Raw genomic sequence first — 27038 nt, forward strand, 5'->3', positions numbered from 1 at the left:
TTAACAGTATAATTGACCCTGACGATACTTTCTGTGCTTATGGCTCTGCATACGCGATTCCACCACCCTGATCCCCATTTTACCACGTCTGAAACACCTTCGACGTACAGCACAGTTTGCTTCATAAACACATTTTTCATAGCTTGCAATGTCCTAGTTTAACGGTGCAGATTCATTATGTGATTTAAGTGCACTGAGGGGGCAAAAATAGGGACATTGCGCACATCCAGGTGTTGTGTCAAAGTCTGGTACCCTGTTGAATTTCCCTCCTGTTAGAGTTCTTTTTCCTATAGCACCAACACTAAAAATGTTATCGGTGATGTGACAAAAAACATTTAAGACCCATTCAGTCTGAATTTAAGACAATATATTACTTTTTAAGGCTTTTTATTGGTGAATGTGTATTTAAGACATTTTAAGATGAGAAAATTAGAGAATGGCAAATGTAGTTTTTCTTTGTACACAGGCATATTTCTAAGGTAGCAAACTAAATTTCTCTTAAGGGCCTGTATTCTGCCCCACATATAGTTGGAGGGCCCTGCTCCTCACCTCAGAACCAATATATGGCACACAGTGCACACACTGCCTTCATTTTAAAATGCTAAATATGTATGTGAAGAAACTCCACATTAAACTTTCTTTGTATCAGGAGTTAATGTTCAGAGCTGTTGAAGCTTCATGTTCACCTTCAGATCTGAAAACTCATCTATAAAAATGAGATTTCACAGCTATGATGCAGCAATCAAAGAAAATGCACTGCATATCAAAGGAAGGCATTTGTTGAGTGTCACTCGATAAACAGGAAGTAAAGGGCTTTCAACCAAATTAATGATTCATGTTTACTGACAACAGACAAACGGATGCAGACTGAGCGTAGACACCTGCAGGAAGGATGGACAGTTAACCTTTAAACTGGTCCCGCATGCTATTATACACATGTCACGTCATCTCGTCTCTGTCCCTCCGTCTCCTGTGAATTAGATTAGTGATCACATGCCTGAGCACCGCTCCTCTATCTTTTCATATTGTTGGTAGCACCGACGTAGGTCTGTGCTGTATATTACGTTAACATTAACCTCATTTAGAAATGTTTTAAAAGGCAGTGGGGAGATCTGGACCAAGTCCAAACTACAGTTTGTTAAACTGTTAAGATGGTTGAGTCGATCTGAGTCTCTTCCTCAACTCTACCACTCAGTACGTTCCCAGTCACAGTGAAGTGGAGCTACAGTTCCAGCTGGACGAGAACATGTAACTGAACTACTGTCCTTGTCCCAGTATACAAGCACGGGAGGGGAATCCATGTATTGACCCAAGTATGTGTGACTCCTCTACGATAGGTGGAGATATGCCCCCTTTCAGCTTGTTAGTATTGACCTTTTTCCTGTTGACCTATTACGTCACAGACCAAACAATGGACAAACAAGTTAGCTATGGTTAGCTAGCAGCTAACTGGTACCATAGTGGACAACTTTACAGCTCTGTACATTTGGTCCGTCCAAAAAGTCATGGACTCATCAGACCACATGACCTTCTTCCATTGCTCCAGAGTCCAATCTTTATGCTCCCTAGCAAATTGAAGCCTTTTTTTCCGGTTAGCCTCTCTGATCAGTGGTTTTCTTAAGGCTACACAGCTGTTCAGTCCCAATCCCTTGAGTTCCCTTCGCATTGTGTGTGTGGAAATGCTCTTACTTTCACTATTAAACATAGCCCTGAGTTCTACTGTTGTTTTTCTTCGATTTGATCTCACCAAACGTTTAAGTGATCGCCGATCACGATCATTGAGGATTTTTTTCCGGCCACATTTCTTCCTTGAAGACGATGGGTCCCCACTATCCTTCCAGTTTTTAATAATGCGTTGGACAGTTCTTAACCCAATTTTAGTAGTTTCTGCAATCTCCTTAGATGTTTTCTCTGCTTGATGCATGCCAATGATTTGACCCTTCTCAAACAGACTAACATCTTTTCCACGACCACGGGATGTGTCTTTCGACATGGTTGTTTAGGAAATGAGAAGCAACTCATTGCACCAGTTGGGGTTAAATAACTTGTTGCCAGCTGAAAGATAATCGCCCATGCAGTAATTATCCAATAGGAGGCTCGTACCTATTTGCTTAGTTAAATCCAGGTGGCGACTTTTTTTTTGGCCAGGCAGTGTAGATTCTCATGGATGGAGTACATTAGGGCCCATCAGGGCCGGTGAGTCAGTGCCAACTGGAAAACTCAACACATGGGGCCCATTTACGAAGAGATTTCAAAAAAGATGGAGGGTAATGTTTACAGCTGATTCATGAAGAACTCATACAGGTCCAGTGAGGACAGGATAAACTCTCTTTTCTGAAGAACTGGACAGGGTGCTAGGAGACCATCATTCTATCCTGATGAAGATGACATGTTAGACTCCGAGCTGGATTTCAGCCAAGAACCTCCTTTTAACTGCACGATGGATGCCATTGCAGATGAAGCAGTTAAGATGAGCAACACTACACCTGCTGACCTGCGTCGTCCTGCGTGACGACGGCCATAGAGACAAAGTGAACATCGAGAAACAAACTTGCATTGTGTTAAAAAGAATTCAACAGTCTGACCTCAGTCTCTTATAAATGTGTGGAGGGGGTTTAAGCCACGATAGCAGACCAGGCTGCCTGCACCACATTTACATGTATGTTCAAACATGCAGTGTCCAGTTTATTAGGTACACCTCACAAAAAGTAATGCAGTGTAATACAACAGTCCTGCAATAAATCCCCCTTCATGATTGTTATAACATTCAGTTTATATTGAAACAGTGGAGAGGTGGTAATTCAACTGTAATGTTATTTTGGAGGATGTGGGTTGTGATGCTGTTTAACTGTATTGAATAAAACACAAAGGTGTTCCTGTTGTTTAGCCCTGCCTCACTGAATGAAATGATTACATCAGCTGATGGTGATTGTTTCAGGATGGTTCACAGTTGCAACATATTTACTGTATTCAGTTGTGGTGGAAATGGGACGGTGTAAAATCCCCCTGTATGTTAACCTATTTCAGTCATTCAGGCATTTCCTGCAGCAGGCCTGTGACATTTCTCTTTGACACAATGGACTGAACTGCACATTACCTTGGTACAGCAGGGAATTAAATTACAGCAGAAGAACAAGAAGTTCAACTTTGAAAAACTGGAAAGTGACAGATAAGCAGCTTAGGGTGGAGTTCAAACTGAAAGGAGTGGAACAAGGTGGAGATTTAATGAGTGTTTTGTGTCTGGTGTTCTGTTTTTACAAATACGTTTTTGGGTGGTGAATTAAATTAGCTATTTGAATTCATTGAAAGGAGAGCTCCTTGAGATGTAGCATTTCATTTTCAAGGTAGCCCTTGTATACGCAAATACAAAACACATGGACAAAACTGTATTACATAACAAATGTACACCACAGATACACAGATACAGACATCATACTCACCATGTCCCAGCCACCAGCCCTGCCCACAGCTGCTGTACAAAAACATAGGGATTGAATACCATGGCCTCGGATAGTTACACAGCTGTTTACAACAATAACTTAAAAAACTTGAGCAAGTTGTTTTTAGATGTGAATATGAAGCTAGAGGAGCACAGACGGAGAGTCCAGAGAGACATGCTCAGGCCAAGACATATCTACATGTGCAAATGTGGTTAAGTTTTTTTTAGATGCAGGGTACAATACAAGTGTTTTCACATATATGAACCAAACTCAGTCCTCTTAAAGGGCTTAAGAACTTAAAATAGGAGGAGAACCTTGGTGTCTCTGTGTGCTGTAGACTGTTGCCATTTGATATATACTACATTCCACTTCTGGAGACATGCAGTATCTTCCCTGGTCCAAACTATTCCTCGTCCTACGTCCTACAACCCGGAGTGCTTTGAGTTCATAAGGCACAGGTTAAGCGAACCGCACCGCAGACTTGTAGTGAACTGGTTCGCTTCAAAGGGGTTTGAGTTCTCTTAGAGCGTGTACATATGCGCAAAAAAAAGCTGAGTCATGGCTGTCTCTTTAGAGGGCTGAAAAGAAGTGTGAAAACACCCTAAATAATATTTTAATGTGAAGCAGATTCCACTCACATGTTGAAATCCAGTCAGAGCTATAATCATAGCTCCACGTACTGACTCAGGAGCAAAGTGGTGGAGCAACTAGCAAACCATCTAACCAACCAACAGGCATACCATAAAATAACACTGCCATCTATAAATCCTCTCCAACTCCGCCAGGACGCCGACGTCCTTGCTCCCCCTCTCCTCTGGTAAATGATATCTCCCATTCGCACTACGTCATCAAACCATGTGATGTTTGGTATTGCCAGATTCAGGAAGCTCTCGACTTTTCAAAAATAACATTGTTTTTCTTCTATTTATTATGGATTTAGCACCAGAGCAGCCTAAACACACAAAGTCCAAAATCGCAATGAGTGGTGACAAGTCATGTCATGAAGTTTTTCAGCAGGAAAAGTTACAGGATTACTCGTGATCTTATGTGGAGTCGTTAGCGAGGACTTAGCTCTTTTATAAAAGGTAAGAGTCTCACTCCTACCACTATTTTTGGCTGAGATATACCGTCTAGAAAGTGGGATCATAACTTTCACGTTTCATATGGCTTTATTTGGTGATATTTTATGGTGTCTCTGTGTCATAAACAACATCAGCTATCATCATGCCTGATTTCAATAAGGTACAATGTTTGAAGCTGGCTGAGTGTTGTTTCATCACTGATAGTTCTGTTTTGAAGCCGAGTGACCGACTTGTCATTTGGAGCTCTGCTTGGATCTCTTCATGGAAAAAACACTGTAGAATGGTCATACTTTGAGCAGTCTTCTTCAAATTTGAAACAAATGTTCAGTGATAGTGTGCCTACAGCCCCACAGTGTCATTTACCTGCTCAAATGAAGCCACAGACAGTTATTCATCCTGAAAATCATTTTTTATTTTATTTTAGGCAAAATCTTCAATTTTATACTGACTTCAGAGGCCCATTACTCTGTCTCTGTATCACCTAGAGTCTTTCTGACACTTTCACAAGAAACTTCAGGGAGTTTTCTTTCTGGCAAGACCTCATACATGTATGTAGTCAGAGTGCTTCAGAAGCTACAGTCATTTTAATTTGGGTATGTCATTTAAGGCGTTTCTACAAACTGGGGGTGGAGGATAAAGCAACATAGCTAATATAAAAACTATGGTGCATTGAAAGTGATGCATTCCCAGTCTAAATTAGAGCATCAGTAGTTTGAAATATGATTTCCTTTCATTTTCAGTTCTGAATGTCTAAAAACGTCCTTACATTGATGTCACAGAGTGGCCCACATTGTTCAAAGGTCAGGTGATGTCAAAGGAAATAAGTGCAGATGCACAAAAGCAATTTAAGATTATTACGCAAATGTCACAGCATAAAGAATAGACATGAGTCAGATTTCCTTGGCTATAAAAAGTTGGCAGGGCCATTTAATTCAAAAATACTTTTTATCTTTCAGGGGACAATTTATGGACCAAATAACATGATTGTGTTAAAAGACTTCCATCCCCCTCGTGACCATGACACCTGGCCAAAATCATTTCTCTTTTCCTGGAAACTTTCTGCAGGAATGTGAGGTTTTCTCTCTTTTTAAAAGCAGTGGTGTCCTCAGAGTTTCCATTAGCTCTGACCATCCCATTAGCTCTCTCCAGGGAGACGCGGTATGTCGTAAACATCACCCCCTGCATGACCGATGACATCATTGCCTTTCTTATCTGTCCGTCCCCTCCCTTGGCCTTCAGTCAAAACCTCACATCGTAATTATTACTTTGCTGAATCCATTTCACAGTGGAGACGAACACCCCCTGCAGACAGTAAACAAACAAGTGGGCTACTTTCATGATGCATCATCACAAAAGTTGATTGCTCCACAAAATTGGTCGCTGCCAACAGTAAACAGCAATTACTGCACCCACGCCTTTTTATCTCTTTCATACATATAATTCAAGAAGTCCTTCCCCACAAAAGCTTCATTTCTATTAATGTGTCTGTAAATACAAGTCTCAATGGCCTCTGAGCAGTTTATTATTGATTTGATATCATTTTGGAATCATCACAACACTGAAGTGACAGAGAGAGTTAGAGGAGTTGGATAAACAGATACGGGAGACAAAGCCAACTGTCCAGGAGACGTAAACACTTCCTCTGACGGCCTGTACACAGCACAAAGGAGGAGTTTTAACTTTGGACTGATGATGCCAAACCCCCTTTGACAGTAGAACAATACGAGCCAGCTGCTTGCTGCTGAACAATGTGTTTAAAACATAACCCTTTCCTGTTGCCAGAAAATCTACTTATAGTCGCCTGAAATCTGTTTGTCACAATGAGAGAGCAAAGAACTGAAGCTGGAATGTAATCGCCCACTCTGATAAGGTGACAACGAAACAGATTAATCTTAAGAAACTTTCTGGCAGAGAAACTCAGTCGTACAGAGAGAAGTTTGGTTTCACTTTTACCTCTGTGTGTTTGGCCTCAGTGTTGTTTTGGAATGTGCCACAGCTTGCTTACAGCACTATCAGTGTGATAAAATGTTCAGGTGAGATTTCTACTTGAAGTGTTGTCACACTTTCACAATGTCAAATATCTGCATTTTATGCAGGAACACACTGTATATGTTGTTCCAGTTACATGGAGGCCAATTGCATTATGCTTTCCACAGTAATGGCAGTTGATGTCTTCGGCCTTGTCTAAACATTACAGGTATTTTTGAAAACTGATCTTTTTCCCCTCCGTTTAAAAAAATAATTCTGCCCACACAACCTTTGTTTTACAAAATGTCTCTGTACACGCTACAACGCAAAAATGACTCCAGATGCTCATATATGTCCTTAACATACAGTTGTGTAATGAACATAAAGTTACAGGAGTGAGGCTGAGGAAAAGAAACATGGTGAGGACGTTCTTTAAAGGGAAATTTCGGTTTATTTCAACCTGTCTCCTATCGTCCTAAATTTGTTTCAAGTGACTAGTGACATAAAAATAATAGTTAGCATGTTAGCCGTTAGCCTAGATACAGCCGGGGCGCATAGTAGCGTCAGACCTGTTAAAACGTAAGTGAACGGGCAACCTTCAAGTGCAAAGTTAGTCCACTAAACAAGCTTTTTTTCCACAAAGACTGCCTCATATCGTTAGGATAAATGTCAGAGAACATATAGAAAACGACATGTAAACATGTTGTCTTACCTTACCGGTGTGCTGCCATGTTTGTTTACCATTTAGCTTTGCTTTCCAAAGCGTGGCCGAAATATGTCTTGCGAGCTCTAGATAAAGCCCAGCTGGATACTTCTCCAGGTGGAGGTGTCTCGTCCTCGGTCACATCCAGACCTTGAAAATAAGGCTGCAACCGGTCCCATTCCTTGCAACAGAGGCATTCCTCTTCTGTGGGCACTGGGGCACAGCATTCACAGGTACACCACCAATCTCCAGAGCTACGCAGCCTTGCAGCAGCCATTCCTCCTCTCTCATCCTCTACCTGTTGCGCCTCTCTCTCTCTCCTCCTCCGTTCTTCAATTTCACGAAGCTCTTCGTCAGTGTATTCTGGTTCAAATAAATAAGGGCGGCCATCAAACTCTGCAAAATCAAATTCCTCCTCCACAAAGTCGAAGTCTGGCAAAAAGTCAGCCATTATTCTATAAATCTTTCATAAAATAAATGAATGAACTTTTCAGGCTACTGTCCGGTTCTGCCTTCCAGCTGTTGCTGCTTGTTCTCGCGAGATTTCAGGCACGGTATGAGATCGCTGCTTGTTCTCGCGATATGTTGGCCGCGCTTTGGAAAAAAGAGCTAGATGGTAAACAAACATGGCAGCACACCGGTAAGGTAAGACAACACGTTTACATGTCATTTTCTATATGATCTCTGACATTTATCCTAACAATATGAGGCGGTCTTTGTGGAAAAAAAGCTTGTTTAGTGGACTAACTTTGCACTTGAAGGTTGCCCGTTCACTTACGTTTTAACAGGTCTGATGCTACTATGCGCCCCGGCTGTATCTAGGCTAACGGCTAACATGCTAACTATTATTTTTATGTCACTAGTCACTTGAAACAAATTTAGGACGATAGGAGACAGGTTGAAATAAACCGAAATTTCCCTTTAAAATGACGCAAAGTTCACACAGATCTGAACACGCAACTCCAAGGGAAAATGTTTTTGTGACCAGTCCACCACCCCAACCTGCCTCCTCACAAGCACTCAGGACTGCTTCCTTGTTTCCCGCTGTCAGCACATTGGTCACGTGATCGCACCCTTTTAAAGTATGTGGGATATGTACAAATTTAGGTGCACTGCTTTTCATAGGAAAACATACTGTACTAAAATTTGTGAGAACAGCTTGAACATGTGATGTACCTGTTTACCTTTAAATATTATTAAAGAATCCCAGAGAACAGACGCGTGAAGCTCCGTGCTCATCCTCTCCGCCTCTGCAGTCTTTACGCACCAAACTGCAGGTCTTTTTTGTGTGAATTAATCATCAGAGACGTGTTGTGGGAGACATAGTATTATTTCAAGTTGAGTTTTGTTTTTTAAAGACATGTGGAAATGGGAAAGTAATTTGGCGTTTTTCTCTGCTCGGGAAGCTGAAGAGGGAGGGGCAGAGGTTTAAGATGTCAAATGCAGTTCAATCAGGAGAGACACGTTTTTATGGTAAAAGAATATTTATTAACATGTGAACGAATGAGTAAGATTGTGGAAAGTCTTTGGAGATTATACCCCGTAAAGATGGTTTGATTTAAGGAGGGTGATGAATCCATAGTCGAATAGGGAACGCCCCCAGGGGTCTAGACGCTGGTAGTGGTCGCGGTGGTGAAGATGAGATGAGAGTAAGATGGAGGGTGCCGATGATCTGGATGAGTAGAGGAATGAGTCTCTGAGAGCTTGTCCTGGACTCTGGATACGATGGCTGGAGGTGACCGGGGTGGAGGAGGGTGCAAAGATTCTGCCTAAAATGATGGCTGACAGCAGCAGAAGAGAGAGCAGATTTAAAATTTTGCAGTGGCATCCTGATTGGCTGTGTGCATCACTTTTCGTAGGTGTGCGAACAGTGTATGGGAACAGCTTACCTTGTGTGCTTTAAATACAAAAACAGGAACACACCCTTAAAAACATGACTCCATAGCACTACTAGTGGTCAAAAAAGACAAACTGCAATTTCGTCGCTAGAGGCAGATTTTATTTTATTACTGTCAAACTGGTTTAATATCTGCTATATTTCATTATATTTAACCATTTGTTTGAACCAACAGTTTGATAAGACACCATATGATGGGATATCTGATTTCTGCTGTTGGAGAAACATGATCTCTTTCCAGTAATGCATCAAACCAGACGCTGCCTTGAGACTGCAGCTACTGATGTTGGACAAACCAGCAAAATAAGGAAGATCTCAACATGTTGTCCAGTTCATCCAGTTCAAAAAAGGGTTGGCTCTGTGCCTGTGAAATCAAATCACTAATGAGATTGTTCACCACATGTGTTTTCACCTCTCACTCTCACATTGTCTTTGCTCTGCTGTATTTGGCTGGAGTGCTGCGCTTTGGGATATGATGTCACGACAGACGTAGGGAGCACCTGTCGATTTACGCACAAAGCCGGGGAGCAAGCCGATAGGTTCACGACCTCTGCCAGCCCTTATGTGGAAGTATCTGGATGCTGAGACGCTCCTGCCGCCTCTTTAGGTACATAAAACCCCTGTATGTAACCACTGAGGCAGAGTGAAGCACCTCTCTGCAGCGTCAGGCGTTATTAAAGTGTGGCTTCTGCAGTCCTCCTTCAGTCTATTTCACACACTCCAACACTGCAGACACACTCCCTCAGCAATCAGAGGAAGCTGGTAGCAGAGGTGCTTTGATTCGAACAGGAAACACCCTCCATTGTTCTTCACTGGTAGCTCACCCACACCCACTGACTGGCCTCACATTAAAACATCACTTTTACACCATCTTTCATCGCTCTGACAGGCTTCTGTGTTTTAATATAGCCTTCTTTTTCCCATTTCACATTCCATTTCCATTTTAGGTATTTAGCTGACACCATGAAAACACACCAGCTTTACAGAGATGCTGCAGCACCAGGTCAGCCATTTAAAAATGTCCATTAATGCAAATATGGCTGTGGTGAGATCTACATTCAAGGTGTTTCTTTTTATCCATCAGGAATTGCAGTTTTTAGTATTAAAATCATTTATTTTTTCTCCACAACAGACAATAATCTTTGTGTTGTTCAGAGGACGGCACAGCAAAATCCATTCATCACAAAATGGTTGTGCTGAAAACCTGGTAATTTATACTTGTGTGTCAGCTCTCTGCAGAGCCTACGCATGTGGCCTACACTGTAGTGAGCATTTATACTTGTGTGGCGGTGTGTCTGTGTCACTCTGCAGTTACACCTCCAAAACAGTTGCCTTTGCTGGACATGTTTTTCCCACAAATACAACATGCTAACGTTCTTAGCACAAGCCTATGGCATTTTACATTGTGTTAATTAGCCTAGCAGCTAGCAGAGATTGCCTCTACTCATATGACGCCAGGATAAATCACACACAAGACTTACAATGTTATTTTGTGGAGACTTTATTGTCTTCACAATTTATTGTTTCTTATCGGTGAAATGAAAATAAATAAAAGCTTCATTTCCACTGAGGGGAATAGTTTTCATAGACAAGAGGTCTGCGTCGCTGCAATGTGTAGTTACCCTTGTGGAGATGTGCATGTCACGCTACAACATAGTTTACACTGTAGGTTACTGCGTATGTGCAGCATTGATTCAACACATAAGTATAAATCACAATTTATGGGGCTATAGCAAGCTGCAAAGAACATCGCCAGGCTTTGAAGCTAATTTTACATAACGGCCAAACTTGAATTTCAACTTCAGGGTCAGTCACGTGATGCCACGGGGGACCAAAAAGACTTTTCCCCAAACACTTACATTGTGAAAAAAAAACATCTGAAAATCAGAGGATGTAGTTTTTTAATGTCACAACTCGTGTGAAATGATTCCATTCACTTTAGCGATTGGATCCATTCAGTCCAACAACATTTTTACAGTCTAGAAGAGCCGCACAATCAAATAATTTTTCTCCCCATTCAAATTAGCGGAGCACTAAACCGAAAGTTAACCATTCAAATGTAAGTCTCCAGTGCGCCAGCTCTATGGGCCCCACAGTGCAGAGATCTGGGGAGTTTTATAACTGCAGAAGTCAAACTTTTCTGGCTTCATATGACACTGAGCAGCTTTGTACGAACGAATGGGGGCTAACCTCCATGCTGTATAACTGCAGCATGCTGGTAGCAATGTTGTCAAGTAGCTTCTTGGTGGCTTTTAAAACCTCTTTTAACCCCCCCCCCCAAAAAAAAAAAAGGTAAGGTAGTCGTAATGCTCTCTATTCTCCATGTTAGAGATATGCTGTAGATATTTTACATTACTTAGCATAAACAGAATTAAGATGAACACTCGACATCACTTCAAGTCTTCCTCAGTTGGTTTTCTTTATGCAAAAACTCAATCTTTCACATAATTTAATATGCTGGGAAGGAATATGGTGTATTTGCATTCCACACTTGTCTTTTGGTTGAAATCAGTAAACTACATCTTGAAGACATCCTCCAGAGGTCCGGCCAATCAAGCAGCTTGATTCATCACATGAAGATTGCAAAGGACAGAGTGCCCACGCTGAGAACTGATTTACACACCACAAAAGCCTCTACAGTTCATGTACAGTAAGTGGGTGAGTACGCTTCATGGAAATTCAGCTTGTGTAAAATCTTAATCAAATGGAGGCGGCAGTAGATTTAAAGAAGCAGACATGATGAAGATGGAGCTGGTTAACATTCAGTTTTCCCTTTTGTTTGTCCATAAATAGCTGTCAGGTTGTCGAGCTTTAAAAATCATTTTACAGTATTTTACATATTTTGTATCTCGTTCCAGTTTTCACTGAGTATATGGAATATTCAAACACCAAGAATCATTTTTGTGGTTGAACCATCCATCAAACGAAAATATTCTATGTGCTGAAGTCTTGTGCATTATTTTATTGCATACCCCAAAAATCTAAAATAGTTGGCAACACTGGAAACTTAAGGATCGCCACTAAAACTTGAAATGCAGTTCTGTGGGTGTGATGGACGTTTTGAGTGCACAGCATAAGACTGAATAATGTCTGACTCACTGGCAGGTCAGTGCAGTTCAAGGGTTTTTATCACTCACTTACACATGCTGTGCACTGAAATATAAAAATGAGGTACAAAGGGTTAAAATCTGGAGAAGTGGGATAAATTTGATCAAGGACTGTTGAGCTGTAAAACAGCTTCCTAACTGAGGCACCCTTGATCGACACATCAGTCCAGCTAATTGTGTTTGTACAGTAAGAGCTTTTAGTTTTAAGGTTGCAGTTTGACCTTTTGCCGACCTTACGCTGAATGACTTTTCAAGCCATTTCACTGCTGCAGACAAATTTCCAATGTTGGAGTAAAATCATGACAGTTTTTCTAGAACTGTGGTGCCCTCCTGTGAGCTCCATCATTTGGTGTAAGATGGTCATAAACTCAGTCTGAGCTGTCTTCAGTCAGCCCTTTTCTCATATTGATTTTACGATACAATCAAACATGTTTCAAATTGTGAGTTTGTAGTCTTGGCTCATGATAGTAGTGACGTTCAATGACATGAACATGAAATTGGTGGAGTTGTGGAGTGAACAAAAGTCAGTGTTTAATTTGGTGTGTATCTGCTCACCAGCCAGCACTTATATTAGTGAGAAATCTTAATTTTTATAGCAGATTACCTCTCATTCCCATGGTTTTTTCCCCACTAAAATTGTGCAGCTCACCAACAGAGGCTGGTGGAGAGTTGAAGCAACAAAATCCAAAATATAAAGGTTGTATGCAAATACAGTTTTATATTCTTGGATTATATTGATGCTGAATTTACAAGAATATTGTTGACATATTTTTTTTCACTGGACAGGTAAGGAATTAAGGGGGCAGCAGTTCACCTGGGTTGGGAGCCAGAGGGTTCAAGTCCCCAATTCACCTCCTGGGCACTGCTCAGGGCTCCTGTCCATGGCAGCCCCTTTGCTCTGACATCTCTCCATTTAATGCATGTATAGGTCATGTTTGTGCATGTCTGTATTTCAGGCCTGTGTGTATGAGACAGAGTGAAAACAATGAATTTGCCATTTGGAATTATTAAAGTATATCTTCTTCTTAATGTCATATTTCTTAAAGGGAGTTTGGCTTAATATTTCCCCCAGGAACAGGATGGGAAATAATCTCTTGCAAATTGTGGCTCTGCAGGTCTTTGCAAAATCGTATACTGCGTGACTTAAAACTCACATTGTCTTGAGATGTGAGAGTAGTATTTTTCAAAGTCTGACCAGCTGACCTGGTGGGAATTAAAGCAAAAAGGTACACCACAAAGTCAGAGACTTTAGCTTCAGTCCTCTGACATCTGTCAGTGCGTTCAAACCTGAGCAGTGGTCACAGGTCTCTTTTATACGTCCTACCACTGACTGGCTCCTCAGCCACACCTGGAGGCCCTGCAGGAGTTGAGTTACCTCCAGAGTAGGTTAACTGAAGCAGCAGGAGGAGTCAATCAGCACAAAATGAGGGGTTAGAGCAAAGAGCATAGAGAGGGGAAAAAAGTGGAGGCATAAAAATTTAAACAAACAACATTCCTTTAAAAAAGTATTTTTCAATGAAGAGGATTCCTCTGTGACTCTTCACACAGACTCTCACACCTTCATTTCACATTCTCCACAGCTCAGCCAAGATTTGTCACTGTTGATTTCTTAAAAACAAACAGCATGCGGTTGATGCCTGAATATTGACACTTGTGGACAGACGTCTGTCTCGATAGAGATGACAGAGCTGCATGTTTGTTTCTGGTGGGAATGATCACTGCGGGAATGTAAAGTGGCAATATAAGACACAAGGAAATGACTCACTTTAAAAAGCTGCTCAGAACAAAACAGTAAAAATCTCAGTCACAGATTTACATCATAAAAAGCGAAGTAAACTAGTACACTGCTTATTGTACTGGCTCAGTGGATGGACCAGTGTGTGGTTTGTCAAAATGATGTCGGCCTAATTAACACACAATTTTGAAACTGCAATTCACCAAAACTGGACCAGTGTTGCAAAAATAAATCATATTGAGAACAGGTGAGTACATGCAACATGTTCAGAACTAGAATTATCACTTGATGGTTGTATGACTCCGCCCACCAGTCCAGTGTCTCTGACAGTCTCCATCCATGTCAGTGAAAACATGGATGCTTCACACACAGAAGATCTATACAATCAGCACAGTTTCAAGATTAGAGTCACCAATTCAGTATCTGACCAAATGTCTCCCCTTCTGTTCCTGAGATATGACGTTAAAACATCATGATGTCACAGCGAAGTTGACCTTCATCATTTTATCCTGTTAGAAATTTGTGTGAGGTCTTGTCAGATTAGTGGAAGAACTCCTAGTCAAAGTGAACGTTAGTGCCAAATTGGATCACAACAAGACTGAGATGGATTCAAGGTGACAGTGACTTGACTTTTGACCTCTGACCACCAAAATCCACTTAGTTTATCAGAGTCTGTGGAAATGTTTGTGCCAAAATTGAATAAATTCCCTCATGGTGTTCATAAGATATAATGTTCACAAGAATGAGATGGATGCAAGGTCACTGTGATCTTGACTGTTCACCTCTGACCACCAAAATGTGACTCCCTGAGTCCAAGTGGAAGTTTGTGCCAAATTAGAAGAAATTCCCTCATGGCATTCTTAAGATATTGAGATACTGCGTTCACGAGAATAAGACAGACAAATTCACCATTACCTTTGAAGCCCTAAGTCTGATCAGACCATTCTTGAGTCCAGACGGCCATTTGTGTCAAATTTGAGGAAATTCCCTCAAGGTGTTCTTTAAATATGTCGTTCACAAGAGAGGGAACGACAGACAACTCAAAAACATAATGATCTGGCCTCAGCTATCAGCGGCACAGAGTCATAAAGAGGCAGACAGTCAGAGTTATCTCACAAACTTTTATTTTAATAGCAGTAGAATTATTATCATGTTCATGATGCCACTGTGTTGACATCATGTCAGAAAACTGCATCAGGGAAAACTCAGCATATTTCATTTTCCTTGAGCAGACTCCCAAAATTTCCACCATCTCTGGAATGCAGAGACATTTTCCCAAATATTAAACTGCACAGAGACACATCCCCGACATGCCTGAGGGCCCTGCCCGGGGCCACAGCAGGTTGTGTGATAGTTTTGTCTAAAGGAGTCTTAATCTTAGCACGGCTGTGGAGTATCTGGTATCTGGTTCAAGGCTGCGCCGTCTATAGGGGTGAGAAGGGAGGTCTTGTTTTGACACCATGGGATAGCTCGCTTTGTTCTTACTTATCTGCCCCCTCTGTAGCTAACCCCCCCTACACAGTGTTTCCCTGTGATGTCTGGGTGTGAGATAGCAGACCTTAAAAACACACTCCGCTCAGCTGAGGGGGCAGCAGACTCTTCCTCTGGGGAGTGATTGGTAAGAATATGCTGCTCAGTGTTTGTACATGTTGGTCACCTCACAGCTTTTTGACACTTGGTGATAAATGTGATACAAGGAAAAGAAAAGGAAAATACCAAAAAATTAACATATTGTGATTGTTTTGAATATGATTTACTGAGTCACACTAATAGATGTCACAAATGTAAAACTTTTAGAGCGAGTTGTACATTTCAGTTTTCCATTTTTACCTAATTATCTGGGGCCAGGTCACGGGGGCAGCAGGCAGAGCAGCACCCGAGACGTCCCTCTTCCCAGCTCCTCCTGGAGGATCCCGAGGCGTTCCCAGACCAGATGAGATATATAATCCCTCCAATGTGTTCTGGGTCTGCCCCGGGGCCTCCTACCAGTGGGACGTGCCTGGAACACCTCTAACAGGAGGCACCCAGGAGGATCCTGATCAGATGTTGAACCACCTCAGCTGACGAGAGGAAGCAGCGGCTCTACTCTGAGCTCTTCCCCCTATCTCTAAGGCTGAGCCCAGACACCCTACAGAGAAAACTCATTTCAAAGGCTTGCATCTGTGATCTCATTCTTTCAGTCACTACCCAGAGCTCATGACCATAGGTGAGGGTTGGGACGGAGATGGACCTGACCTGTGTTTAAAATGATCAGACCAGATTTAAATGTGATCCCATCCGACCTGCATAATCTAAAGTGAAAACAGGCATTTCAGTTTTTCCCCCATTACTCCCTGGTTCAAAGGGAGCAACCCAAAGGAGGCAGCAAAGTGAATTTAAATGTAAAGTTTACTGCAGATGAAATGAACAAAGGAGGGAAGTGGTGAACAGCGACAGGTTTTTACTGTATGTATAGCTGAGCCACTGCCTGAGGGGCGTGGCCTCCTGTTTGGGCTCATCCTGAACTTAATTAAAGTTAGTCTTATGACTCAACATGAACTCATCCAGAGATGGTGGTAGGTTTTCAATGTAGTGAGTCCCCGGGACCCACAGGGGGTCTTTTGAGCAGGTCCCCAATAAAATCTGCATTTCTTGACGAACTGTAGTTTTAAACTCGTGTCTGATGTGATGTGATTATAATTATGGTTACGTATATCTCAAAATTCAACAACACATTTCTTTAGGCCTACAACAACAATAACTGAAAGTTGAATTGTTAAAGAATAACATTATTCATTTCCATATAATCTAAAGCCACAGGGAGCCACAGGAGAGGGGCCTCAGAGCCACACGTGGCTCCGGAGCCGCAGGTTGTCCACCCCTGGAATAGCAGCCTCTGACAGTGAGGGAGACAGATCAGCTGAATTTTTGGATCAGCAAACTAAACTGCAGGCTTAGCTGAAGCCTGTGGTGCAGGAGCAGTCTTTAAAAGATCATCTTCAGTTAAAGGAGCTTTAAGGAAGTCTCAATACTTTATTTAGGGCCTTATCCTCAGAAGCAGGGTCCGGAATTAACTTATTGACTCACTACTGATTGATAGATGACAAATCCACTGGCCAAGCTTCTTTTTTTTGCAGCCAATATACTAAACCGCCTTTCTGTGTCACATACACATTTGTTTTAATACATTTCATTGAGATAATATGTTGAATACAAACTTAAAGTCGAGGACGGAGCAAAATTTCAAACAACATGATTAATATTTTTATCAACTCATCAGCTCAGCCTCAACGTCTGCATAAGTTCCTTCTGCAATAACGAGTTTGCCGTCTTGGTTCAGACTACAGAGCCTCCGTGTTAATATATTTAGATACCAGCATAAGTGTGGGCACAGCTCACAACCACTGGCTACACATCAGCCACACCGTATTGCAACCGTGATATCTGAGCCGATCAGCTGATGTCCCGTGCCATAAACAGTGCTGCAAAGCTAGGAGCGCTCGAGAAGATCAGCTCTTGGCACCGTTCAGACGTGTGTAACAACACACCTGTAGTGTGCGTCTGTGAAACTACGACTCTGACAGGACAGAAGTGGTGCGCCCCTAAATGACACCAAACATGGCAGAGTGTCTCAGCATAGTTTTTTGATACTTCACTATTTTGGATCAAACATTTGCCGGAGGGCTAAATGTGGCACACAGCCCTCAGAGATTTACTCGTCAAATAGAAAATCTGCCACGTTTGGCGCTTGGCAGGTGTTTATTTTGGACCCTGCTCAGGACTAATCTTGATATATAATAATGTGCAAGTTTCAGCAGCTGATTTTTTTTTAATGATTTAGCAGCTCCTCAGAAGGAGCCTCAGTGAAGTAATGAAGGGTGGCCATATTTAAGGCCTCTCCTCCACTGAACCACAACTAAGGTCCAAAAACTAAAGGACACTAAATCAAACCTGTGTGCCTCATGCACATAAAAGTGTCCATACAAACAGCTGCTCTAATGCTCTCTATTTAATGACCACTGAAGCCACAGTCACAAAAACAGGCTCAGATCGAACCCATCAAACCACAAACACAACACCAAAATGGCTCCCATATGGAGACTGCAGACGACCACCAGTGTCACCACAGAGATCCTCAACCTCGAGGAAATCTGACCGACCAACGGTTAAGTTAAAAACTGAAACCTGACAAACCAAAAGCTGCACAGCGTCAGTTCAGACAACTTGCCAAGTATCTAACTTCACTAATCTCCCACAGTACCACAGTGAGCCAGTGTTTGAGTGCACAAACAGAAGTGATCCCCTGGTGTACCTGCCTAACTTTCACTAAGCCTAAATATCTTCTGGAGTGTGCCGGGCTCGGGGCGACTTTAAAAGCAGAGCGTCAGTAACCCCAAAAACACATGGCCAAGGCTATGACATGCTTACCCCCGCCAGAGAACATGGTCTCTACCCGGGATTACTCCGAAAACAAAAAAGGCAAAAAAACAAATGAGTGACCGAAGGAAAGACGAATGACTCAGTCCAGCTGGTCACTCCCTAACTAACCAGGGAGATCACTGAAAAACCAGACTGCACCCAAACACGGTACGCACCATAGATTAACAGGGAGATGAGTTAGCAGCTGCTAAGCAAACACACAAACCTACAAGACGCAAGACAAACCTACAAACCTACAAGATACAGTATGTCACACCCCAGCTCCTCAAAGGGAGCAAGACGAGTTAACAAAGTGGACTTAATTAAGTAAAGTTTATTGCACATAAAACTAATGGAAGAGAAGAACAAAGGAGGCATGTGCTGGTGGAGGACAACAGCGCTGCTGGCAAGGAGGAGAAGGAGTGGGCGTGGCCTGGTGGGGCATTTATCAGATACCAGGGGTCACATGATCACATGGAGGGAGGTTCTCAGGAAGACCTGCAACACAGAGAACAAAAATCAGTTCATATATATCACTACAAAACCCCCCTTCTTACAGTGCTGCTGTCACAAAGTCGACTGGATTGCTTTCAGTTCTCCTCAGAGCCGAACAGCCACAAACAACACAGGACACACTGCGTTTATTTTTCAACAGGTGCCTCTGTTGTTCCAACATTCCCACTGCTGCGGAGAACTTACACCGACTATCTTTACATGCACAATATATTCCCTTATTCTGAAAAAGACAATATTCCTGCTAAACTTGAAGACAACAGCAGATGAAGCGCTCATGTGGGTTGCAGTATCATGGTATCCAGGAAGGTGCTCTTTGATCAGGAAGCGCAGTACATCTTGAAAAACAGAATCCAAGGCAACTCTTCTCTGGTGCAAAAGTTAAAAGGCCTTTATTAAATGGCTAGTTCATGATGAAAATTAAAATCACCAACATGTTTCGGCCATGCTCACTGGCCTTCATCAGGGCATAAAGCTGCAGGGTTCACAGGTGGCCTAAATGAGGCCCTACTCAGACATGGGTGGAGCCAATCAGCAGTATTTTTGATTGTGATTCTGATGCTGAATATGATACTTGTTGGTGCATCCTAAAAAAAAGACCAGATTCCAGAGAATTAAACCAGCTGTGAGTACAGGAAAAACTCTCACAAACTAAAAAGAACTCTCAAAGTAAAAATCAGCACTTATGAACTGCAGACAGATTTGCTGTTTGACGCAGGACTGAAACAACTGTACTTGTATTTTTAAGGTCTGTTGTGAGGAGGAGCTGCTTTCAGGAGCATTTGCAGAAAGCTATTAACCTGAAACAAATTTCACTTGATCCGTGAGTACACAATCCTTCCTCTTATTTCAGGGCCAATATGACGGAGCTAATATATTGTTTCAATCCTGAAATTGTCAAAACCTTGCATGTATCTATTACAGTCCATACCATCCACTTTATCTTATGAGCGCTGGCCCCTCCACCCCCTCCCCACCATACAGTACCTGGGTGTATTGTTTCCCAGAGAGCCCATGTGATTTGCTGTGCAGAGCTCCAGATTATATTTCAGCCTGAGGCTTTGGAGCGGCCATACATCTTGGGAGAGCAAGAACTGGCTCCACAGGAGGACGGCCAAACAAGTAACCACCGACCGGCTCACCTTCTAATCCTATTGAATGGCAGTAAGAGGTGAGAAACTCTATCGCACATAAAAAGACAGAGGCCTCATTTTACACGCTCTGCACCGAGATCCCAGCTTCCCACAGCCCGTCGACAACAGGAATTAATGGGTTTGTAGCTTTGTGCAACAACGTTTGGCCATAACACCCTGAGATTTGCATGAGAGGCTCTACTCTCAAAGATGGAGAGCACGACTTAGTACCCTATTTCCCTTGGCTGCGCTGAGCAGAGGATTAGTTCAACACCTACTTTTATAATGGAGTTTGATACAGTTTGCTAGGTTTGACTCACAACAGCCACAACAATGTTCCGAGTAAAGCAGCGTCCCGATTCTTTACTTCATGATGTGGCTTTAAGTTTATTGTTTGTTCAAGTGATTGAATTAAATGTTAATTTGCTTGATTTTTGAGTCTGCTGTTGATGGAGTGCACACATGGGATGGAAGAGACGCTAAAAGCTGCAAAAAATAAAACCCATAATAGAATTCAATGAGACTTTTGGAGAAATGTTTAACTTCTAATGAAGCACTGATGTAGTGATTTGCAGGTCAGAAGACATCTGCACATCTTCAGCTCAAATCTGGTTTTTAACAAAGCATCTTTATAATTGTGCAATACAAGTTTTGCCTCTTTAAGTGGAGTGTTCAGCTGCAGTAACTGTGAAAGCTTCATGACTGGCATGAATACTAACATGGCATCAGGAGCTAAATTTGTTTGATTTGAGTGTGCTAATAATGAACACTGTTCTTGCAAATGTAATAAAAAGAAGGAACTCCTCTCTGCTGCAGGAAATCTAATTAATTGTGGGTACAGGTGTGACAGCTCCAGGAACATCCAAAAAAAGAAGACATATCTGGAGAGCCTTGAGAAAGTTATTTTTGCCTCTGGGTAAACACATATGGTGAGTGACAATCAAAAATTTGGGGTGTGCTCAACATATTGTCATAGAACGGTTCGTATGATATCATATGAATTTGTGCCCCATGAATGACGTACAGTTACGTAATTAATATTAAGTTACAGAAGTTAGGTTTAGACAGGAAGTTTCTGTGGTTAGGGTTAGGAAAAAAAAAAACATGGTCAGGATGTACCTTAAAATTTCACATAGATCCAAACACAAGACTCCAGGAGAAAGTCCTGTGAGAAAGTTTGTTTTTTTGTGGCCCATCCACCACCCCAACCTGCCTCCCTACAAGCGCTCAGGCAAGCCTCCTTGTTTACTGTCATCAGCGCATTGGTCACATAATCGCAGCCTTTCGAAATATGTGGGATATGTATGAATTTAGGTGCATTGCTTTTCGTCACAGGAAGCCAGTCTTACAAAGGAGGACCACACTTGTTTGTTTTGCTATGGAAGCTAACGTTAGCTAATGTACTAAAAAGTTAGCGTACCAGAGAAATCCAATATTCCTCTTAATCCCTCCCCAGTTTCTGATGAGGTGGACATGATAACCCTTAACACACATAACGTTATTCATCACTACAACAGGAAATACTTTTTCCCTAACCTGATATGAAGTGTGCGCTGCACATGTGAGCATTTTTGATGATGGCCTCCGTCCAGTCCTTTGGTCTTATCACATTTAACTATAGTTGTCTTTGTTTTCGTTGCCGGGCAGTGGCGGCTGGTTTTGAGCCATGACTCCTTCTTTACCTCCAGGTAACAAACTGACGTCATCGTGACATCGGCCCTGAAAGGGTCTATAATAAAAGAAAAGCTCAGAAACAGCTACAAAACCAACTTTGTTTTGAGACTTTTTTTTCTTAACTGCAGTTTCCAAAGTCAGGAATTAACTTGGATAGATAAATAAACGGATAAAAACTTTTTTAAGTACTTGGAAAATCTACAAGTCCATGACAACTGGACCGGCTGCCTTGTCCTTGTGATTGTTTGAAGCCTGTGTTCTTCACAGTAAATGTCATGATTAGTGTGGTGTCAGTAGGCTTCATGTGATCGTGACAGGAAGTCAAACTAAGTATACTGTTGCTCTACGTAACTCTCCCAAACTTTACTGTTCATGTTAAACTGCAGTTTTGAGTCTGGTTTTTTATTTTCTAGACTTCTCACTGAAGTTTGAACAATGATCATCACCCCACTATGGCTGAGCATCTCTGCCTCCACTGAGAGGCACTGAGAGCTGTCTTCCTCCTATACATCTCTTCACGCTCCGACAACAGCACGTCTTTCTAATTAGTCGACTGTGCAATATAAGTTTTAAAATTGCCTCTGCGAGCGGAGTTCTTGACTGCGGTGACTCTCTGTGCTTCTCAGGGATGTGATGCAGTGTGTCTTCATAACGCACGACTGGCACGCTAAAACTGTATCCAGGAGCTTATTACTTCCACCTTATTAGCAACCTGAGAAAGCGCATGCAGTTCTTGTAGGAGAAAATTGATACTAAGTGGTGGGATTAACTCGGTGTTATGGTGACAAATTAGTTTTGGCTTTGTCTTTCTTCAACTCCATCCTCTCTGAATGATCAGGTCTGAGAAGCAGAAAATATGTTGGAGCTGCGTGAATGTGTGAAATGGGCATTGTGTGCTTTACCATGTGAACATGCGTCGTGAATCAGCGGGGAATCGGCCCAAGCGCATCACACAACTGGTGTACAGGTCCAGACATATTCAAGGATTCTGATTTGCCTCTGGGGAGTTGAACTAGTCGTTTATCAGCGATGCCAGCCAAGAGAGAATTTCTTCACTCTGCTCTTCCTCACTGTGGCTTTCAGGTCTTTAAAGGTTTAACTCTCTTCCGACTGGCATGTGGTTTGTTAACTTTTGCCTGGAACCAAATGTTCGATCACACCAAAGGCTTTCAGACGAGCCATAAATCACTGACAGACCTTCAGTCTGCTGCAAATAAGCTTCAAAAACTGCTCAAACCTGAAGTGCCTGTGTTTGTATATGGTGTCTGATCAATGTATCAGAGGTAGGAACAAGTCATTATTTTGCAAGTAAGTCTCAAGTCTTTGTACTCAAGTCCTGAGTCAAATCATAAGACTGTGGACTGTGTTATTCATGCTTCTTTAGACAGCAGAAAGTGGAGAGGTGAAGTTAAATGAGGGGGTAGAGAGGAGGGATGACGTGCAACAAGTTAGCCGTATTTGTTCTATGATTAGCGGGTGGGACCAAGCTACTGTTGCGCAAGTCACAAGTAAATCTCAAAATATGCATTCAAGTTCCAAGTCCTAAAATTTGAGTTTTAAAGTCCTAAACAAGTCATAATGTACTCTTCACCAAATGTACTGTCATTATAACAACAGAGTCACAATATATTACATTTAAAACAATCATAAAAGCTTTTTAAAATCGGTAGTTACAATATTTGTCAAAACAAGTATGTCAAAAAGCGTTGAGCTAATGGGGAACTGCCCATTGGTTCGACATCCCATTGTTCCGACCATATTAAACCCATTGTTCCGAAGTCCGTTCCGAAATCATCATGATGCCCTGTGGTTAAGGTCTGGTTAGGTTTAGGCACAAAAAACACTTGGTTAGGGTCAGGAAAAGATCATGGTGTGGGTTAAAATGAAAAAGAAAGTGACAAACACATAAGCTGTGAGCCTGCTTCGCCTCAAGCCTTTCCCAGCTGACCCAGAGCTGGTCGTGGCGCACCATCAAGGCAGAAATACGCCCGCCGGGAGCCGTTCAGCACTGCGGACCGTCGGACTAATGGGCTGTCGGACCAATGACATGGACCCAGCTAATGTTAGCTAAGGATGATCTAACCAGTTAATATTAGTCTTAACATACAGTTCTTCGGGCTTCAAATGCTGAATGAAGTTGTAAGTTGTTACATCTACATCTCTAGTTCTTGACCGGTGTGTAGTTTTGTAGGCTATGCTAACAAGATTATCTCATTCCAAAGTCGTCAAACACCATCGCTGTGTGAGACACCTGATGCTAAAGTTACTTTTTGCAGACGTACAATACGCCACCAGGCAGTAGCCATGTTTCCGTCAGCCTGTTTAGATGCGCATCTAGAAATATCGCATCGGAAAATTATGATGGAAACGCCAAAATTCAAATTAAAATCCCCTGATTCACACAAACTAAAATACGCTCACTTTAGCCGGGTTTTGGTTGATGTGAAAAAATGTTGATTCGCAAAACAGGGGATGAAAACAGTTATGTTCGAATTAAGTTTGACGTAGTCCACACTCCGGGTCCGGAAGGCGGTAATGCATTTACAAGCTGGTTGCCAACCACCAGAAAACGTAGAAGAAGAAGAATGCGAGACTTGTTTTGTTTCCGGTTCTGCGGAAAACTCGTGCGAGTTTGCAGTTTTCACCAAAGTCCGTACATTTAATGGGAACACACAGGATTTGTATTTCTTTTAATGCGCATTTCCCAATGATTCAAATCACTTTTGGATGGAAACATAGCTAGTGTAAGTTTGTAATGCAGCCAGATGTTTGCAGCACCAGTCGGCTGGACAGCACCTATCCTGGCAGTATGATATGCTGCTAAACGTCGTCGGGTTGAAACGCTGCCAGTAACAAAATAACCTAAGGAGCAGGAAAGTCCCTATAGGGCAGCAGCAGTATGATTCGCCACCAGGCAGCGTCAGTCTGTAATGCAGCCACACGTAACTTTCTACAGTGTTATGATACAGGTTGATCAGCTGGACAGCACCTGACATGGCAGTATGATATGCTGCTGAACGCCATCAGGTTGAAACGCTGCCGGACATGACGTAAAGGACAGGCTGTGGGGTGGTGGATGGGTGCAACAAATCCCAGGCTCAGGAGCAGGGTAGCTGGGTAACTCATAACATTTGTTCTTCATGGTTCTCACCTGCCACCTGACTAGATGCTGTTGGATCAGTTCAAACCACAGACTGTACATAACTGACTCTTTATACAGTCGTTGGTTCAAACAAAGTGGATCTGGAGACTTAGACGTCGACTTGCAGGGAATGAATAGCTTGAATGTTAGTTAATCCAGGAAATGATTCAGTGACACTTTTTAATATCATACTTTTTAATCTTTGGGCCTGGCTGGGGGAGGTATCAAGTATGTTCAGGTCAAAAGACTCAAGGTCAAATGTGAAGTCACGAGTCATTGGCTTTAAAGTCCAAGTCGAGTTGCAAGTCTTTTGGGATTTTGAGTCTTACCAAATTTATGACTCGAATCTGAGTCAAGTCCAAGTCATGTAACTCGAGTCCACACCTATGCAATGTGCTGCACTCACATTTGTGGTTAGTAGGTGTTGGTTTCACAGGCTGGAAGCCTGTAATTTGTTGCTGTGACTCAAAGAGCAACACTGTGAGTGCTCAGCCAAAATGGCGCTGTCATAGAATATGTTTTCATGCCCTTTACATTGTCCCGAGCTGTTGGCTAAACTGCCTGCTTTTGTTTCCTTGACAAAGACTCGAGATCTGACTGTAGAATAACAGCTCCACAGACTCACTTTCCTCCCTCTGGACGAATTACAGTCATTTTTCATCAATCTTCAGTTCTGAGCTCAGCAAATTTCCGAGCACTGCGACCAGGTCATGTACATTTGAAATGCTCTGCCCTTTTAGACAGCAAACTCTGTGCATGTCAAGTTTCACTGAGAGGCGACTGACTACCAACAACAACCTCCACATTAAACCTAATCAGAAGACTCCGTCACCTGCAGCAACAAACCTGATGCACGCGGAGCAGACAATTATTTCAGGTGTTTTTTTGTTTCAGCTTCAGTGGCAGCTTCAGCGACACACAACTGCACATTTCTTTCAGCTGTTGGAGCATTAAATCACCTCAGTCCTCACCTGCAGAGCTTTACTGTGCATTTTAAAAGCACAGTAGGAATTTAGAAGTTAAAGGCACATCTCTGATGTTGTGAGCTCATCACATGCGTTTGTCAAATCATTAACTCACACTTGTAATTTTAAGTGAGGCCTTTATTCTTAATTTACAACAGGACATATGATACAATCTTTAATCTGTTTGCTCTCACGTAAGACTTATTTTATTTCATAGAGGTGTTTATTTGTGACAAGATGCTTTCAAGTCAAGCATTCAGTTAGTGAAAATAAGACAACCCTAATTGTAAAAAATAATCTTGGGGAAATGTTCACAACTCAGGTCTCTGTTATAAAAGTTTAGTTCAAACAGCTGCTTCTCACAGTTTATAAAATGAATGTATGTGTGTGTGTGTGTGTGTGTGTGTGTGTGTGTGTGTGTGTTATGTAAGTACGTGGATGTCAAACAGTATTTATAGTAAATGTTGTGGATTGAAGAAATACATTCCTCAGTGTGTGCTGTATTGATTTCCAAAGCTGAGCTCTGCTGCTCATGAAGATGCACCGGGCTTTCAGCTGACTCCAGTGTAAAGCCATGACGCCGGGAGCAACAGACCTAATATAAAGAACGAGAAAGTCTGTTTAAGGCGGGAGGAAGAGGATGGGTTAAACAAAACAAGACTTTCACCCAGAAGACAGCAACATGTCCACGTTTGGTCATGGACTTTCCACGTCCACATATGGCGTCCAAGGTACCCTGGGTGTGTTGGCATTGTCTGTTTTCAAAATACACTTCTGTTTTCACAGGAAATGTACAGTTTGCATACAGTCTCTTTCAAATAAAAGCACTACATCACTACAACACCACCAACTTTTTTTTCCTTCAATAACAAACACTCGTGGTTATGTTTAGCCAACACACACACGTGGTTGGGTTTAGGAAAAAAGAACAGAATGATTCAGTGTCTGTTGGCATTGGAGGGAAATCTGAGCAAAGGTACCGCCCGTCGGTGTTTGCCCAACGGACATATCCTTTCACATGGCAAATGCAGTCATACGCTCTGGCTGGAATTATTACGGCTGAAAATCGAAGTCAGCCAAAACACTAAAATCTATCCTCGTCCATAACATCCTCTGCACTCATATTTTGGGATGCCATTTTCACTGCTGCAAAGGTTGGCATTTTTGCAATATAAGCAAGGAGAACAAGGATGTTCTGTTTCTGAGCAGCACTTAAAGCAGACCCACCTGCAGCCTGCAGTTCTTCCTGCCTCCAACTACCTCACTGTCAAAGGATGATAC

At 42.2% G+C, this 27038-nt stretch overlaps 1 long non-coding RNA gene across 1 annotated transcript in view; it reads right to left on the minus strand.

The window, feature by feature from the left end:
• Nucleotides 1-14627: 14627 nt before the first annotated feature.
• Nucleotides 14628-27038, minus strand: part of LOC117262813 (uncharacterized) — a 50950-nt gene continuing 38539 nt past the window's right edge. The window contains exon 4 of the long non-coding RNA XR_004502130.2: nucleotides 14628-18828. This is a non-coding gene — a long non-coding RNA (uncharacterized LOC117262813). The remainder of the gene's footprint in view (nucleotides 18829-27038) is intronic.

This window comes from Epinephelus lanceolatus, chromosome 5 (assembly GCF_041903045.1).
Source record: "Epinephelus lanceolatus isolate andai-2023 chromosome 5, ASM4190304v1, whole genome shotgun sequence".
NCBI lineage: Eukaryota > Metazoa > Chordata > Actinopteri > Perciformes > Serranidae > Epinephelus > Epinephelus lanceolatus.